Source organism: Carassius auratus, chromosome 28 (assembly GCF_003368295.1).
Source record: "Carassius auratus strain Wakin chromosome 28, ASM336829v1, whole genome shotgun sequence".
Lineage (NCBI taxonomy): Eukaryota > Metazoa > Chordata > Actinopteri > Cypriniformes > Cyprinidae > Carassius > Carassius auratus.
The window spans coordinates 17,188,446-17,205,597 of NC_039270.1; the positions used below are offsets into that span (position 1 = coordinate 17,188,446).

The window sequence follows — 17,152 nt, forward strand, 5'->3', positions numbered from 1 at the left end:
TGAAATCAATGCTTCTGTTGCCACTTGTGTAAGTGTGTGTGTGCTTGATTCTGTTTCCTGTATAAACATGTTGGTGAGTTTATTTATATGAGCCATCATTCATTAGAGTTCACCCAAAAAAGAAAATTCTGCTATCATTTACTGACCCATGTGTCTTTCCAGCTCTTTGCATCATAAGCTATGTTTCTATCCACTAATTTCTATGTACATTTTGGGATATCGCATTAAAAAATGTTGGATGGAGAAGCTAAGATGCACATAAATTGCCAAAACTGTATGGGTAAAAAATAAAACTTACACACTCAATTCAGGTGGATACATTTTTTATCCAATAAGAAAACATATGCATAAACGGTGACTGTCCAAATACGCTCCTCAATGCACATCAAAAGAGTCATGAGACTTTGTGTGATGGGATGGCATGACTGGACTAACCAGTGGATGGTTCTCATTGCACACCAACACCATCTCAAATGTTGTTTTTGTCATTCTGAATTTGGCCCCAGTTGATCAGGAAGTTAACAGTTTTTTTTTTCTCTTCATCACATTGGATGGAAACGCTTTGCGTCATGTATAACAACGCCCCTTAGCTGTTATGAATTAATTTTAAACCACTGCTTCTTGGGGCTTATTGCTTTATGAAAACACACACACACACATACGTTTGTTTTTGTGAAAAGTGGGTTCATCCCATATGCGTAATGGTTTTTATACTGTAGAAACTGTATATTCTATCGGCCTTCACCAACCCTACACCTAACCCTAACCTCACAGGAAACTTTGTGCATTGTTACTTTCTCAAAAAAAACTAATTCTGTATGATTTATAAGTGTTTTGACATGGGTTATATCCTCATAAGTCACCTTCTCCTTGCAATACCTGCGTTATACCCATGTCATTATACAGAGTTGTGTCCTGATATGTCACAAAAACATGCCCACACACACACACACACTTTGGTCACAGTCTTAAAGTCTTAAAGGAGTGACACCATGACTAATACATACACAGATAAACAGCATCTATGACAAACATGATAAGAGTGCGACGCAAAACTCGCTGACAAACACCCCCAGATCCACATCGCCATGGAAACGCTGACACATACTGACAGATGGATGTCTCCATGGATACCTGTCACCGTGGAGACAGACAACATTTCTCTCTCAGTGCAGTGCCATCAGAATCAAAGTGAGCGAGTGAAGCAGCAGGGAGGGATGGACATGAACAGAGGAAAGCAGAAGAAAAGCTGCGTTTATCTGACAGCCAATGCTGCAATGTTTCTTTGGAGGTCTCCTCCCTCATGCGAACCTGTCGGCTTGCTGCATTGTTTTGCAGGTGGACATATTCATCTCTGTCCATCCTCTTTGCCGTTTCCCTCCTTTCTCATTCAACTCTCTCTCCAGCCCTCCTTGGCCTTCACTTCAGGGGCGTGACTACGGACAGGCTTATTTACCACCCGATAGAAAATCTATTAAATTACAGTTTTAGCTTTCACTTGTACATTTTCCCAATAGATTATTGGCTATGCAAATGTTGACAGTCAGCGCTGCATTATAACAGCTCAGTCCAAGCATCTCGATTCGGCCCATGTGGTTGTTTTAAAACCTACTAAGCGTAGTTAAATATAAGATTCCTTCAACGAAGATGAGTATGCAAATACAGGAAAACTGGATTTACACATAAGACTCTCCATAGTCAAAGTTAAAACCTTATCCAGGTCTCAACCATTATTTCCTGTTGGTCCAGTCAGGGCAGTAGTTTTTAAAGTACATTTAAAAAAAAAAAAATTTTTAACAATGCAATGCAGTTTCATAGAGCCTTAAAAGATTATTTGTTAAACATTTAATAAATAGCCATTTTAATTTGCACTAAAAGTTTCATGTTTTCAATTAATTAGACCTGTTTTGATTAATATTTTTTATTTAACCATTAAAACAAGAGTCTAAAAAATGGAATCCAGATAAATTAAAATGGAAATATTTGGAATTTGGAAAAAAAATTAAAGAGAAATTGGGAAAAATTAAAAATGGATTTCATAGGGGCCTACTTACTGCTGAGTCCTGTTACCTGTAGACCAACAAATCCAGTCCAGTTTTTAAAACAAAGCGTCAGCTGAGCATTTGAGTGAACAATTTGGAATGCAACAGTAGTGCTTCACCAATTTGGTAATGGTAAAATAATTTTTCATGGCAAACTGTACAATTTTCTTCAACTGAATTTTATTTCCTCTTATATTAACTTTAGTTGCCCACACTGCATCTCCAAACGCCTGCCCCAGGAAGATATCTTAGTAACACCAGAGCATCACTCTTTCCTTCTCTGCTCTCCAGACCCTTCTGAAACTCCCTATAGCTCCTGGCAGCCTTCTCTTCACTGTTCTCCCTCCATCATTCTCTCCCACACTGGGTGAAATGGAAGCACGCTCTGAGAGCCTGGGGTTGCTATAGTAACAGGCTCACTCACCATCTTGCATGTCACCATCATATGAGCTCCTGACGACCGTGGTCCAACTCCGAGGCTATGCTGCTGGGACGGCTCCATCACTCTGGGGATTCAGAACCCCACCTGGGACTCCCTGTCTCTCTCTCAGCGCTGCCACTGCTGCTACATAGGGCCTTATCTACACAGGGAATGATGACAAGGTCGACCAAATAATTAACGAACGGGCAGCTTAATGAAATAAATAAATCCACATGCCTGAGTCAATTCTCTGTAGACTCCCACAACAGGGCTCAATAATAAGCTTTTTTTTTAATTTTTTTGGCGCAGGTTGTTCGAGTCAGATTTTTACTTGCCCTGCCAACATTTATACTGGCACCCCCACAATTAAATAAATAGCTTTGCTATTTTTATCAACATATTTTAATATGTATTAGAATATACTGTAAATGTTTTTCATTAAAATGGTTTATCTTTTTTTTTTTGGACAAAAATTCCAGTATGAAAGCAGATAAATGTATTTTCAAAATGCTGCAACTAAAACAAAAAAAAAAGCAAAACTGAAATATGCAAAACCAATAAAACAGACAAAAAATTAAAATACAAAAATAAAAGTTAATTCAAAACATGAAAAACCACTACAATTATGTATTAGTAATACTAAATAACACTGTATCCCATTCAATTATGAAGCCAGGCCTGAATGTTTAAATAATAATAATAATAATAATAATAATAATAATTAATTTTATCCCAACAAATAGTTATTTTAGTCACATATTTTAATATGCATAAGAATATGTTTACATTTTACATTAAACATATTTTAAGTTTTTTGTAACAACAACAAAAAAAAACTAAATTATGACAGCAAATAAATTTCTCATGGAAGAAAAAAACTTAAAATAAATAAATTAATAAAAACATATAATTTTCTGTCTTTTTTGAAGGATGCTTTCAAGATCCTCACTTGATAAATAACATTTATGCATTTAGCAAACGCTTTTATCCAAAGCGACTTTTTGTTTTAACCAGTATGTAAATAACATATTTCAATTAGCAGAATTCACACCAACAATGTGTAAAACATGTCAGAAATCCAAATGTTTAAGTTTCCAAGGCATAAAAACAGATGTAGAAGCTCAACAAACGTAATGTGCAGTGACAGCGCGGCACTGGCCCAATGGGGAAACTGACAGTCCAGTCAACTGGCTCAAAACTCTCTTACACTTGCCCCGGGCCATTAGGGCATCCTTATTTGTAGAGGCCTGCACAGGATCACTGAGGAACCAGAGAGAGCGAGAAAGAAAAGTATATGTGTGGGTGAAGGAATAAAGGCCAGCACATTCGCATGATGGCACTCTGCATAATCACTCTAAACATGGAGCCAAGGCACTGATTTATCACAGTAACAGGGCTGCTTTTGCCCTTCGTTCGTCTTTTTCTTTTCACAGCACTCTCACCTGAAGACAGGAGAACTCAAATTTTCACCACTTTCATAAACACCTCACTGACTCTTAAAACAGAATAAATGTAAATGAGCAAAGGTGTCAATTTTTTTAATTTGTCTCTTTTTCTAATGGATCTATGTATAGCTCATATTTCTATGGCACAGCAAATATTGTTGGGAATGTAGAACCAGTTTTTATTATGCATTATTCTGCTGATGCAGTCAGAAAAGTGTTTCCTACTAAAAGTCAATGTGACTCATTCCCAGTGAAACAGGGCACTAAACAAGCAGCAATTAAGAATAGGCCATGATTTTATCCATTTGGAATTGATTGGATTGTGAAACTAAAACGAAAATAGTTAAAATACTATATATAACAAAAACAAAACATGAAACTGAACAATAAAACAAGGAATGAGTTTGAATTAAATGTGATGAGAGAACCACAAATAATAATACAAAGAAATGCCTTAAACTTTCTGGTTGCGCATAACAACAAACATTTGTGAATGAATGACTCTTCAGTTATTTTTAATGAGTCAACCAAAAAGACTAAAAAAACCATCTCAACTCAAACTCATTAGTTATCTCAGGCACTGACTGAATAAGTAAGGGCGTTCCAGTCAAGTACTAATAGAATCTTAAATTGAATCTTAAAGGAACCAGAATCATTACATTCCTCATGATTCCCAGCTTTAACCGGGAAAAACATGCATAATTCAAGGTCCTTTCCTTTGCATTAGACTCTTCCTTTGCAACTACTTTCTCGCACCCCAGAGGACAGCATTAAGACGTTCCCCGAGTGCACACCTCGTGATGACCACCACTTCACAATAAATAAACTCTCCCCCAGGGACAGTGTCTGCTTAAAGCCTCATGAAAAGCAGCACAGATGAGGCTCCGAATCTGGGACTCCTAATCAGACACCATCATCTTCATTGTGATATACTGTATTCTGGCTGCCCGGTTTTGTAAGACACAGTCGGCATCCTCACTCTTGCACAGAAAAACAGCATACGTACATGCACACATTTAGGAAAATCCCCTTAGCCTGAGTCTACACTGCTGCGCCGAGCCCTCCTCCTGCCCTGGCTCACTTATTCCTCCGGTGACCCGAATCAAACCCCTTCCAGATAGTGTGGCTCAATGCGGCGGCACCGCCGTAGTGCTTGCGTTGCGAGGTCACTGAAGCCTGAATGCTCTCATTACCAAACTGCCTCTCCAAACACATGAGCTAACCATAGCCTGACCACTTCCATTACCCCAAGTCAGCCTTACTCACACATGATCGAGCCATTGTCCGACCACCCTTACGAGTCAGGCTCTGTCTGTTTAGCCATGAAGTAAGCAGCTCCTGACAGTCTCCATTAGGGAATATCAATGTGACAATCTATTATCTATATAACATCATATTACCGCTGCCTCTAAAAATCAATGACTTATGAACACATGGCTGAATCTTAGGTTGACTTGCAGTTGACCCGGTGCTTTTGCCAATATGCTTTGGGATCATGGCTAAAACACTTCCAGACGTACATTTCTTTGTGTTTTGAGTCAAAAATGACGGACTAAACATAGAGTCATCACTTGCAGTTAGCATTAGTCACGCATGGATAAACCTCAGCGCGGCTGCAGTCACTACAAACACATTGCGCGGAGTATATGTTCTGAAAGCATCTCGGCCGGCGAGCTTTCTTCAAATAGCCGTGCAAAGGCCAGCATCTGTCATGACTCAACTTATTTTGTGGAGCGAAAACTCAAAAATACACCACGTGTGACCTGAAAATCCCTCTGTGTACTCTTTCTCTCTGAACAAAACAAAGCTAAATGCTCGTTCTGTTCACCTGCCAACAACACCAGCAGCGCTAAACACACTTGCGTGAAGCAAGTCGTGAAGATCTGCTAATGTAAAGATAATCTAAACAGAGAGAGACTGCTTTATTAACACACGGCTGCCTGTTTCGCCTCAAATCCACACAGACTCATTAATAATCCCTCACGGGCAATTTACTTAACTCGGCACTGGCCATCCATGCCTATTGTCCGTCTTCGCGAATGCACGATCAAGATGTGTCCCCCTCCCCTCACACATGACAGACCTCTCGCCCGAGTCCCTCCATCCCTAAAGCCTCTTACCTCCACATGAGCGCACTTCCATCGCTCCAGTGGGTTTCCAGACCTCGCCATGGGAGACTCGAACGCAACGAATGCTTCCTGCCTGGGGAGACATTTCCACTGCTTCCAATTATGTCACTTCGGGCTGGATTACGGTATTAATTTTATATCACTAACCACTGCCATCCCTTACTGACAATTACTTAATAATTAAAGATCTGACAGTCTTTATTGTTCCCCTGAAGGACCAGCACACAGGCCTGCACCGGGGAACTCAATCAAAGCAATCATGGCCAATTATGCCGCGGCCCTCTTCCTCCACGCCCCCACTCTGCGGGGAGAGCGAAGGAGGCCGCAGTCAGCACTATGGATGGGTCAGCGCTCGCATGGCTCAATCCACCTCGTTTATCGGTTTTAAAGGGGGCCAGAGCACGCAGAGCACTCACCACGTCACTTCGATCCTGCGTTTGCACGCGCAAGGTGACATGTGATGATTTATACCAAGCCATCTCCATATCGACGGAGACGCCTTGGATTGCTAAATTAGGCGGTGGTCAATTCAGCAGTCCAGCCATCTCCTCAATGAAGCCTGCAGATGGCCTTCTCACGATCCAGCTGAGAGCGCCGTGTCTTGAATGCCACAAAGGCGTTTTGCATGGAAACTCTGACTTTCGGCTATCGTTATTGTTCGAAAGCGGTTCAAGCTAAGAAGGTGTCCAGGAAGGGTCATCCTTCTCCCTCGCTTAAACAAGGAGATTTATATTTTATGTGCGGTGCATTAAAATAAGACAGAAGTGTCTCGCACTTGCTGTGATGGTGCAACTGTTGTCCCTAGACATCACTGCAGACTTATTCATTACACTTTTATAACTTTGCTCAATGTCATAATTCAGCCAGCCAGTAGACGCAACACGCTGCAAGATGCATTAAACGTCCTGCTCTGGCATAGTGTTATATGGCCTTGAATACTGACTACGAGTACGGCTAGTGCGCCGTAAAGAGGCGTCTGGGCCGTTATCTCCGGGGGAAATCGTCCGGCAATGTAATGGCTTAAAGATTATGGGAGATAAAACTAAAATTCGACACAGGCTCTGATTTTTTGGCTTCAAACAGTGGTCTGTGGAAGCACTTATCCCTCCGACAATGCCTGCTTTTGATAAACCCGCTCTGGACTGAGATGGGAGTCTTACAATCAACAGTATCGTACTGCAAAATTTCTCTGCATGTCATCAGCCAGAATTTAGCTCCAAATCCCATGGCACAAGAGCACCAAAGACTAGTTGATGGCTAACATCATCCAACAAAACCCTCCCACACCCCTTATGAGTTCGAAAAACAGACCTTTATTGTTATGCAGCGGAGATTCCAGAGATGAAAACTGACTTAGGGTGATGTGTCACCTGGCATGTGCAAAAGAAGTCTATGAGGCAGTTTAGCCCAGTAGAGAGAGAGAGTGTGTGTGTGTGTGTGTGCGTGCATGTGATCATTTCTGTGAGTCATCTAAATTTCTATCTAAGAGACAGGTGCGCAGGTGGGTTGAACCATTTCCCATGTGCGAGTGTAAGTTTTTGCTTATCATTGTCATTGTCTATGAGTAAACAAGACACATTTATGACTCTAATAATTAAAGAGCTTTCCGGTTTAATTAATGCATTACTGTACATATCAATCATTGATTTCTCCTAATGGAAATAAAAGTGAACAAGGGTGAAGTAAAATATATAAATACAATTTCCAAATGGAATACATAAAGTTTGCTCCCTGGCCACCCAGTTCCTGTAGGATTAATGGTTTTAGGATTAATTAGGATAGGATTCCTATAGGATTAATGATTAAGAGGTTAAAGCAATATTCCTGGATCAATACAAATTAAGCTCAGTTGCCAGCAAATGTGAGATGATATTGACTACCATAAAATATTTTGAATTGTACCCTTTTTTTATCTAGGTTACAGTGATGCATAATGTAAGCGGGGCTAAGTTTTGAGGAAGAGCATTTTTAAATGCTTATTTTATAAAAGCACTTACATTAAATCATCTTTTTCATTATTTGAGCTATAAAAACTGTTCACAACACATTCACAGTCATTTTTAAGTTCCATGGCATTCCATTATCATGGTAACAGATCTGTAATACTGCACAAGTGTTTTTCCCCTATACACTAAACCATGTTAACAGATCTTGCTATCTCGTGGCTATACCATTGAGTTATTTTACAATCCGAAACATGTACAGATGAAACCAATTCACTTCCATTGCGAAAGCCTCACTGTAACACTATTTTTTTTATTCTTTGTAAAGAAAATGGCAAAGCAGAAATTAATATCTGGGTTAATCAACATGATGCCACATATACTGTTTGATTGACTGAACCTGAAATATCCCTCAAAAATGTTTGATTTTTTAACAACAAAAAAAAACATTTTATTATCTAAAAATACACAAAAAGATGGCAGTTTCTAGCTTCTTATCCCTCTAATACTGTAGATGATCAAGGCCATGCAACAGCACCTTGCTCTCCACATGCACATAATACAATCCCACTAAGGCAGCTGCCGGCTGGTTCTGTTCTGCAGCTTTTTGTGTGTCTCTAAACCACCTTTTAATCATTATCTAATTATTTAGATCTAGATTTGCCGCAGGCGCAGAGGAGCAACTTGCTCTGACTGGAGCAGAAGGATTGAGGGTGCAATGCTCCCTAAAGCATGTCTGCGTAAAACCTTCCTCTCTTGACGGCTGATGTCTGTCACCTTTTGACCCACTGAAGTTAAAAGCCACTTCATACATTTAAAAAAGGCACATGAAACACTAAAGTAAGGTAAGGCATCAAAGGTTGACTAGCGCACACACTTAAAAGGTATGATTTTAAAAGGCCTTTTTGCAAGAGAAGCTTGAAGCTGATGCAAAACAATAAAGCATTAGATATCATTTATCAGTTATAACTTCACATGCAATATATTGCACAGTCACCGAGAGAAATGGAGCACGAACAAAAGCATTTAAATGATTATTCGTAAAACTTCATGTCACCTTTAAATTTAACATGTGCATGTTAAAACAACCAATTGGAAAATCCACAGAAGGTAAATGGCTCACTTCAGAGTTTAAAGGGGTAGTTCACGCAAAAATAAAAAGTACACAAACTGTACCATCTCTGAGGAGCTCAAAGAGCTGAAAAATGTAAACGTTTTAGTACTCAACAAGCTGTTCACCGACATGCATGTCATGATTGTGATTGCAGCCATTTTGGCCCAGCGATACCTGGCTTGCAATGTGAAATGTCTCCCTCAAAGCTTGTGTTCAAATAAATTTATGTATGTGATGTGTCATGGCTTACGTTGCCAAGGGAACATATATGATAATGAAAGCACAGTTCTGCTCTCTTATGCACTCTGGATGGAGCCTGAGCTCTCTGTATAAAGCCTCAATCATTCTCTTCTGATATGAAAGCATGACTCCAACTCTGGATCATCTTTTACACCATAAACTTTAAATTAACTTACAACCCTTTTACTTCTGAAATGACATAGCAATAATATCAGCAGCATTTGCTATTGCTACCCAACAATACACACAGAGAGTATATAGCATAGCTTTACTCAGTAAAAAAGATACAGCATGAGAAACCTGTGTGAAGAATTGCACCCTGTTCTTTCAGCAACAGATGCCCAAGTCATCGCCACTCACGTCACACACACACACACACACACACACACACACACACACACACACTATCAGAGCCCACAGCACATGCTTATGGGTTAACTTTCCCTCCGCTGAACCACCATGACAACACTTTTGTCAACGCATTTAAACCCTTCGTTTCATGTGTCACAGATAACAGCAGTGGATCTTCTTCATTCATTTTTCGCTCTTAATCTGTTTGTTTCTCGTGCGCGAGCGGTGGAGAGCTGTAGTGCTGTAGTGATTTATCACAGGCCACACAGCGCCTTCGGATTTATACCCATCAATTTGGACAAAGCGTCTTCTAAAGTGAAAGCACTCAATCATTTTCCCAAAATACAACTGCAATCCAAAGTTTAAAGACAACGGCTTTAGTGGTTGCCACACTGGTTATTAGTAAACCAGGAAACAGCGTGACAAGTAAACTAAAGAAATTGCGCATTGATGAGCATCCTTGGTTTTACACTCAGACTGATACGCATTGAGAGACCGACGTGTTACGTAGAAATATCTAAGATTATTGCACATATTACCATCACTGACTAAAAAAGCGGACGTTACGTGTTCAGACTAGTTTTGTGTATAAAACGAATAACCCCTCATCCCGCGTCCTGTAATAAGCACTGCTATATCCTAAAGAAATCCATCCATCATTATGACTCTAGGACACTGTTGGTGAAAGGTGTCTCAGAAGACAGCACAGATTCATTAGTTTACATCGACGCCCGGACACACAAGCGTGCGCGCATCCGCGCTCAACTGGACACATTGGCTACACAGACACACACACACACACACACACACACACACACACATACTGCCGCATTAAATATTTTGTACTCACATACATAATAAAAAAAGGCTTTCGTTATTATAGTTGTTAACACAAATGTCGAATAATAGAAAATACGAAATTGGGCTATTATACGCAGCAGTTTACGAAGGCTATTTATGCACAAATTTCCTAGATTACATACGTACAAAATGTTTACTTTACAAGTAGCCTATTACTATATTTATCCAGTCTTACCTCGTCTACTCTTCTTTTGTTTTTAAATCTAAATATATCCTTCAGAAGCTGTGGTGCGGAGTCGATGTCTCCTCTCGCCTGTCTTTCTCCGTCTCTCTCTCTCTCTCTCTCTCTCTCTCTCTCTCTCCGTCTCTCTCTCTCTCTCTCTCGCTCTCTCTCTCTCTCTCTCTTAAATTGATTCACCCTTTCGCAGAGCTGGGAGCACAGCACTGTCTGTCTGTGAGTAGTGGCGGGTCAAATGGAAAAATACACGCAGAAAGAGATTAACTGCCAACTTTACCACAGTAGGCTACCATCTTTCTCTAAAAACATGTAGCATATTAATGAGCCTTGTAGAACATGTAGTGTGGTTAAAAGTTCATGAGATAAATTAATTATTAGTAGCCGGAATCAAATGGAACAACAGAGACAGTAAAATAACCATTATATCTCCAAAACCGACCACTCTTAAATTTAAAGAGAAATCAAAATTACCTTTATATTTTGACATATAAGAGGTTATTGTACTATTACAAACATTCTGTACATTTCAGAACATTCTCATCAGTGTGAAAACAGCTTATATTAAAGCCAGTCTGCCAAAATGGCAGCTTTTGGAATGTTGTACCCTGTGATGTAATAGTGTGGCTTAACTCCGCCTCCCAAATGATGATCAACACCTGCTTCTACATCACTGCCTGTTTAGGCACACCCACAGCTTTTACTAGAGAGTCAAACATGCAGACAACTGAAGACAACAAAGCACTGTACAGTGTCAAGTTGTGGAAAAACAGTCTTTGCATTGCCTTCCTTCTGATCGAAACATTAGGAAAGAATGGATTTACTATATTTTTAAAGGGGGGGGGGGGGGGGGGGTGAAATGCTCGTTTTCACTCAATATCCTGTTAATCTTGAGTACCTTTAGAGTAGTACTGCATCCTTCATAACTCCAAAGACTCTTTAGTTTTATTATATTCATAAGAGAAAGATAGTCTGTACCGATTTTTCCCGGAAAAACACAGCCGGCTGGAGGCGTGACGTGTGGGCGGAGCTAAAGAATCACGAGCGCCAGTAGGCTTTTGCGTTGAGAGCGTTTGGAAGCTGTGACATTACCGTGAAGAAAAAACCATCCAAAACAAACCATTGCTAACAGTCAGATTCGGCGTATATTTATGATCCAGAATCAGATCCAGAGGCTGAAATGTAACAAGAGCAGTATCAGCAACGACGTCTCTATGTGGTATGTACTGAAACTGTTTATATTTGCTTAGCGGTTTTGGAAAATGACTAAGTTCCAATTTGTCGTCTTTTTTTTTTTTTAAGCTGTACGTGTGGAAAGTGCAGTTTGATGACAACATCGCATGTTGTTTACTTGATGTGCTTATGCGCCGATAGCTAAGTTAACAACACAGAGATATTTTAAGCAGTTTTACTCACCGCATGCGGTTCCAACACACGATTGTGACCCTTTTTCGTTGGGATTGTATTATCCTTAAGAAATAAACAATGTGCAAATCCGTCGTCAAACTGGGCCTTGTTGGTAAAACAAGCATCTTCGAAATGCAGGGGAACAAACACAAACACTTGCACAACTCCGTTGATGCTCTATAAAAATAAACTCCATCCACTGGTCCCTTAATGCTGTTTCTCTTTTGGTAATCTGTGCAGGGTTGTCTTGCCCTGGCAACCAAAAACACACTCCTTTTGTGACATTTCGCGACGCTCTCGCTCTGATCAGTGAAGTCTGTTGTGCTCTCAGTGCTGTGCTATACGGGAGCGCGCGCTCTTCCGGGAGAAGTGCCCTTAGGACCCATATAAGGAAATCCGCTCCATCTAACGTCACACAGAGCCATACTCGAAAAAAACTTTCCGAAACTTGTGACAAACCGGATGTATTTTTGTAACAGAAATACTCCTTCAAACGTACAACTTAATTTTTTTAACTTTGTCCATGTTTAGCATGGGAATCCAACTCTTTAACAGTGTAAAAAACTCAGTATGCATGAAATAGCATTTCACCCCCCCCTTTAATGAAGATCCAGACCGTGTCAGTATGAACTCGGTCCTTTACTTCATTTTACCACGCAGGATTCGCAAAAAGATTTAAAGTAAGATAAGATGCTGTGCAGTAATGTCTCAACACAAGAGTAACTTTGCATTACGTGATCACTATTGCTTTGACTCTTCTTAACGATCGTTTGATATGTATTGAGTTATTTATGAGTTTTTGACCTAAATCACAGCAGTGTCCATCTATTATGAAAGTACGCTGTCAAACATACACAACTGTTAGCCAATCATAGCAGTGGGCATTTACTTCCTAGTCTACAATCTGCCACGTCTAATCAAACATAGCGTTCAGATAGGAGGTTCAAAAGCAGGACAGAAAATAGCCCATTACTTCTAAATGATAATGTTTTTTGTTGGAAAAATCTTGATAACATAAGTAGACCTCAGAGAACAGTGCAAAATAAAAAAAAAACAAAGACAGTTCATGACCCCTTTAAAAGTGTGCTCTCATTTATCGATCAAACCTAAATACAGAACCGTGAACCAAAGACTTCATATGATCCTTAAATTTGTTGTAAAAGCTAGGTATAGTTGTTTAAGATCTTCAGACTAACCCAAACACGCCCTTTATTAATATAGCAACAATATTTACCTCTCAATCAAAAACAAAACAAGCTCGACACCTGTCAAGTGTTTGAAGGTCTCGGTTCTTTTTAGCCATGTGAAGCTTTAACTCTGGTTTTGCTTCTGTCTGGTCTTCCTGTATACTGTATTCATTTTTGAATGTTTTACTGTAAAAGCTGTTGTTGACAGTTGACTAATTGGTAACAATTTGTGCATACAATTGATAAAAAATACTCCATATTAACATGCCACTCTCTTAGCTCCCGGATTCCCATATATGGGCTTCCTGCTATGTACATGCAAAATAGGCTTGCAAAGATCAGCTTCCGCTTGACAAAAGCAATGCATTCTGGTTAGATCATTTGTCCGACTTTGATTGGAGCTGCAGCCACCTTATGATCACATATGCCATCAAAGTACTGTAAAACCAAAACAAGACCAGCCACCTAGGTCAAGCGCTGCAGTTGCTCAAAATCAGTTGCAAAAGCCTTGATGACCACACTTTATTCTCATTGGTCAGATTCTGTCATGACAAGGCTGACAAGGGGTTGCATGTTTTTTCTTAGACAATTTTCTGCACTTAACCCATCTTGATATTAAATATCTGATACTCAGACAGAATACTAACAAAAATTAAGATTAGGCTATACAGTAAATATTAAAATAAAATTTTTTATTGTATAAGATTAAAGGTTTGGATGAAAACATTCTGGTTAACCCATTGCTTATATTTAGAAAATGAATGACACTGGTTCAGGATACTCTGGGAAGCACAAAGACAACCGCCAGGGTTGTCAGGTTTTCATGACAAAACCTGCCCAATTGCTACTCTAGCCTAATGGCATATTGAGGGATGTCCCCTGGTAAAAATTGTGTTCTAGGGGGTAAAATACAAGTTTTTTGGCGAGGTTCTTGTGGTAAAATTCACATTGCATTGGATAAATATTATGTTATTTGGGGCGCTTCAAGTGAACAAATCACTTGTTTGATTATACCCAGAGAGAGGAGTGTTGTCAGAGTGACAGCATTTTCTTGCACCATGATTTGAACTTGGAGCGGTTTTATATCACTAGTGCGCAGAGGGAATAAGAATTTATATTATTGTTGGCTTTTTTTTTATTCTGCAGGCTGAAATCCCCTTTGTCAGTTAGCAAATCTTTGCAAAGGGTCAGTTGAGTTTTGTCTAGCAGACCTGGCAACCCTGTTACTGTTGCTCTACTCCACTCACAACTATGTTCCAGTATGTGCTTTGCTTGAGATTGATGCATTAGCCGCCTCTAAAACTATTTTCATCAGTCTCACCAAATTTAGTTTGACATGTAAGTTACTCAATATTAACTTACTATTATTTGAACTACTTGTTATACAAACACATTTCAACTTGTATTACCTTGTAGTACCTGCTGCCGGATCAATCACTCATGTTATGAAGCCAAAGTCACAATATCGTTCCTTAATAAAGGTTTGGGCAAGAAAGACTCCCGCGTATGTAAATCTCTCATCTACAGGGACAATTACTTGTATAATGAGCAATGGCGCAGGTGAATGTCAGTTAGAACATATTTAATGCGCATCACATCGGATATGTCAATCTATCGATGCACTCTACAGCGGAGACAGACATCTGTCCTTTTATCGACACGAGACAGGCCTGGTAATGCATAAGAATTCCCTGCTCAGCTTCGCACTTTGTGTATTTGTGTAGGAGTGATATTTGTGCGTGTATGCGTGAGTGAGGTACAGAACGCATGTGCACGCGCTCCGCTTTGGATGTTGCGTTGCCATAGCAACGCCGGGAGCGAGCACCCAGCATCTAGCTTTAAACACTTCCAGCGCGCACCTTTTCTTACCAATTTAGAGCGAGGTTGTGCAGAAGATCGCAGTAAATAATTGTGAGGGATATCGCTCGATACATGGGGGCGTGACAACTTGAGTTGGTGCTTGGAGGAATTGGGGGGTAAATGAAGTGTGAGAGGAGGAGGGAGAGGTCAGCGGATGAGAGACGGAGAGAGAGGAATGAGGGATATCAGATGGCTGATTAGCACTGAATTGATAACATTCTAAATTCAGAAACGAGGAATCAGTCAGTGCCTCACTCGCTCTCTCCACTTTTAACTCTTCACATCCAACTCTGCGTGTAGTGCATTTGTTGCTCGCGATAAACGTCTGATAGATGAGATTGTGGCTGACTTCCTTTACCCCTCTCTTATTTTATTTTTTTTCTCTTAGAATGGATATGAAACACAGGTCTTTCAGCCTAAAATTATATTCACATTTAGCTATATGGCTTCCTTAGAGGGGGTCATTCGGTCCAGTGGCCAATCCCGGCGGCACCCAGGAACTCCCTTCACCTCACTTTGGTCTCCCCTCCTCCGGTGATCTCTGCGGCGCACTAGCTCCACTGACATCACATCTATACAATTAGCTCCCTTGCTCTCTTTGAATACCCCCGCCCCCTTCCCTTCCTGCCTTTTGCCCCCGAACTGCGCTCAATGCAGTAGTAGAGGAGGCATTGTTCACAGCCCGCAGCTCAACCCTGGAATTGTACACCAGTAGGTTCTCTCTCTCTCTCTCTCTCTCTCGTCCAGCTTCAGCATCCTGCTCCTTCTTCCTCTCCCTCCCTCTCTCTCTCTATTAAATTTCCAGTCACACAACAGTGCAGTGGATATCCCTCCCTCCCTCCCTCCGGTTCTCTCTCTCTCTCTCTCTCTCCTCTTTCCAATCTCCTACCCTCTCCCACAGACACCCTCCTATGTTGAAATCTTCCTGGATCTCTGTATGTCTCCCTGTTGACTGCTCTCTCTCTGAGTCAAAGCCCTCAATCTCCATTGATTAAGACTGCAAGCTGTCCCCCTCCTCATTTACAATCGCCTCATCTCTTCCGCTTTCAACCCAATTAAAAGAAAACCTTTCTCTAATTTAGTTCCCCCAAAAACACAAACACACACTCGCACTTCTCCGGCATGGGCGTCATGTACAGTACGTTGTGTAGTGTGTGTGTATTTTGACCATGTGGACTGTGTTTTTCTTGGTAATTCTCCCTCTTTCTGTCTTCCTCGTGGAGCAGCTGAAATGTGACTGATTATGTGGACACCACAGGCCATTAAATGAACAGTGATGCGGGCCGGCTGGAGAATTAATGCAGTTCACATGATGAAGACAGAGCGGGCACGCAGCACACTATATAGGCCCTGTGTGTGTGATTACTGCCCTTCACGGGGAGCCGAGGGAAAGCACGGCCCTTTGAGCTCTGAGATGCTTTACTAGTTTTAGTGAACATGGCGCGTTTCACGCCACGCTTCAGAGTTAATGCTTGCCGCCGTGTCATCACCCGCAGAGTGAAATACTACGGGATGACACGTGTTCTCGGGATGAGTTTCTGCTCAGTTTTCCTGTGCCCGCTAACTGTTTTTGTCATGTGGGTCAATGATGTGATGCTCTTTTTAAAATTAGTTAAAATCTAGTCAAAATGCAATTCACAAATGTGATTTGATCAAACATCTCTTTAATTAAGCTTAATTTTTATTGGTGAAATGTGTCATGATTATAATATGTTAGTACGAATACAAAGTTCTAGCATGAAACTCTATATGGCGCAGTCTGATAGAGCTAACTCAGTGTAACATAATGACATCATCACCTGTCACTGCTGATTGGCTCTCTCCTGTATCGGTAGCCAATGATCTTGCACTTCAGAAACCCCTTTGGACTTGGACTTCCCCAGCTCCACCTGCTTAGATCTTCTCTGGGGCATTCATGTATGTTACACGTGCAGCAGCTATTTTTCTTACATGGTCACAGCAGCATGTTGTGGAAGT

The 17,152-nt window shown here is 40.6% G+C and overlaps 1 protein-coding gene across 2 annotated transcripts in view; it reads right to left on the reverse strand.

The window, feature by feature from the left end:
• The window catches only part of LOC113047035 (leucine-rich repeat-containing protein 4B-like), a 32,063-nt gene extending 21,234 nt beyond the window's left edge, over nt 1–10,829 (reverse strand). Inside the window, exons 1-2 of one of the 2 annotated variants that reach the window (XM_026208277.1) lie at nt 10,722–10,829; nt 2,467–2,623 (exon numbers count right to left, since the gene is read on the reverse strand). The gene's annotated coding sequence lies outside the window, so the exon portion shown is untranslated. The remainder of the gene's footprint in view (nt 1–2,466; nt 2,624–10,721) is intronic. The other variant, XM_026208275.1, reaches the window with a different exon arrangement.
• Nucleotides 10,830–17,152: the final 6,323 nt, after the last annotated feature.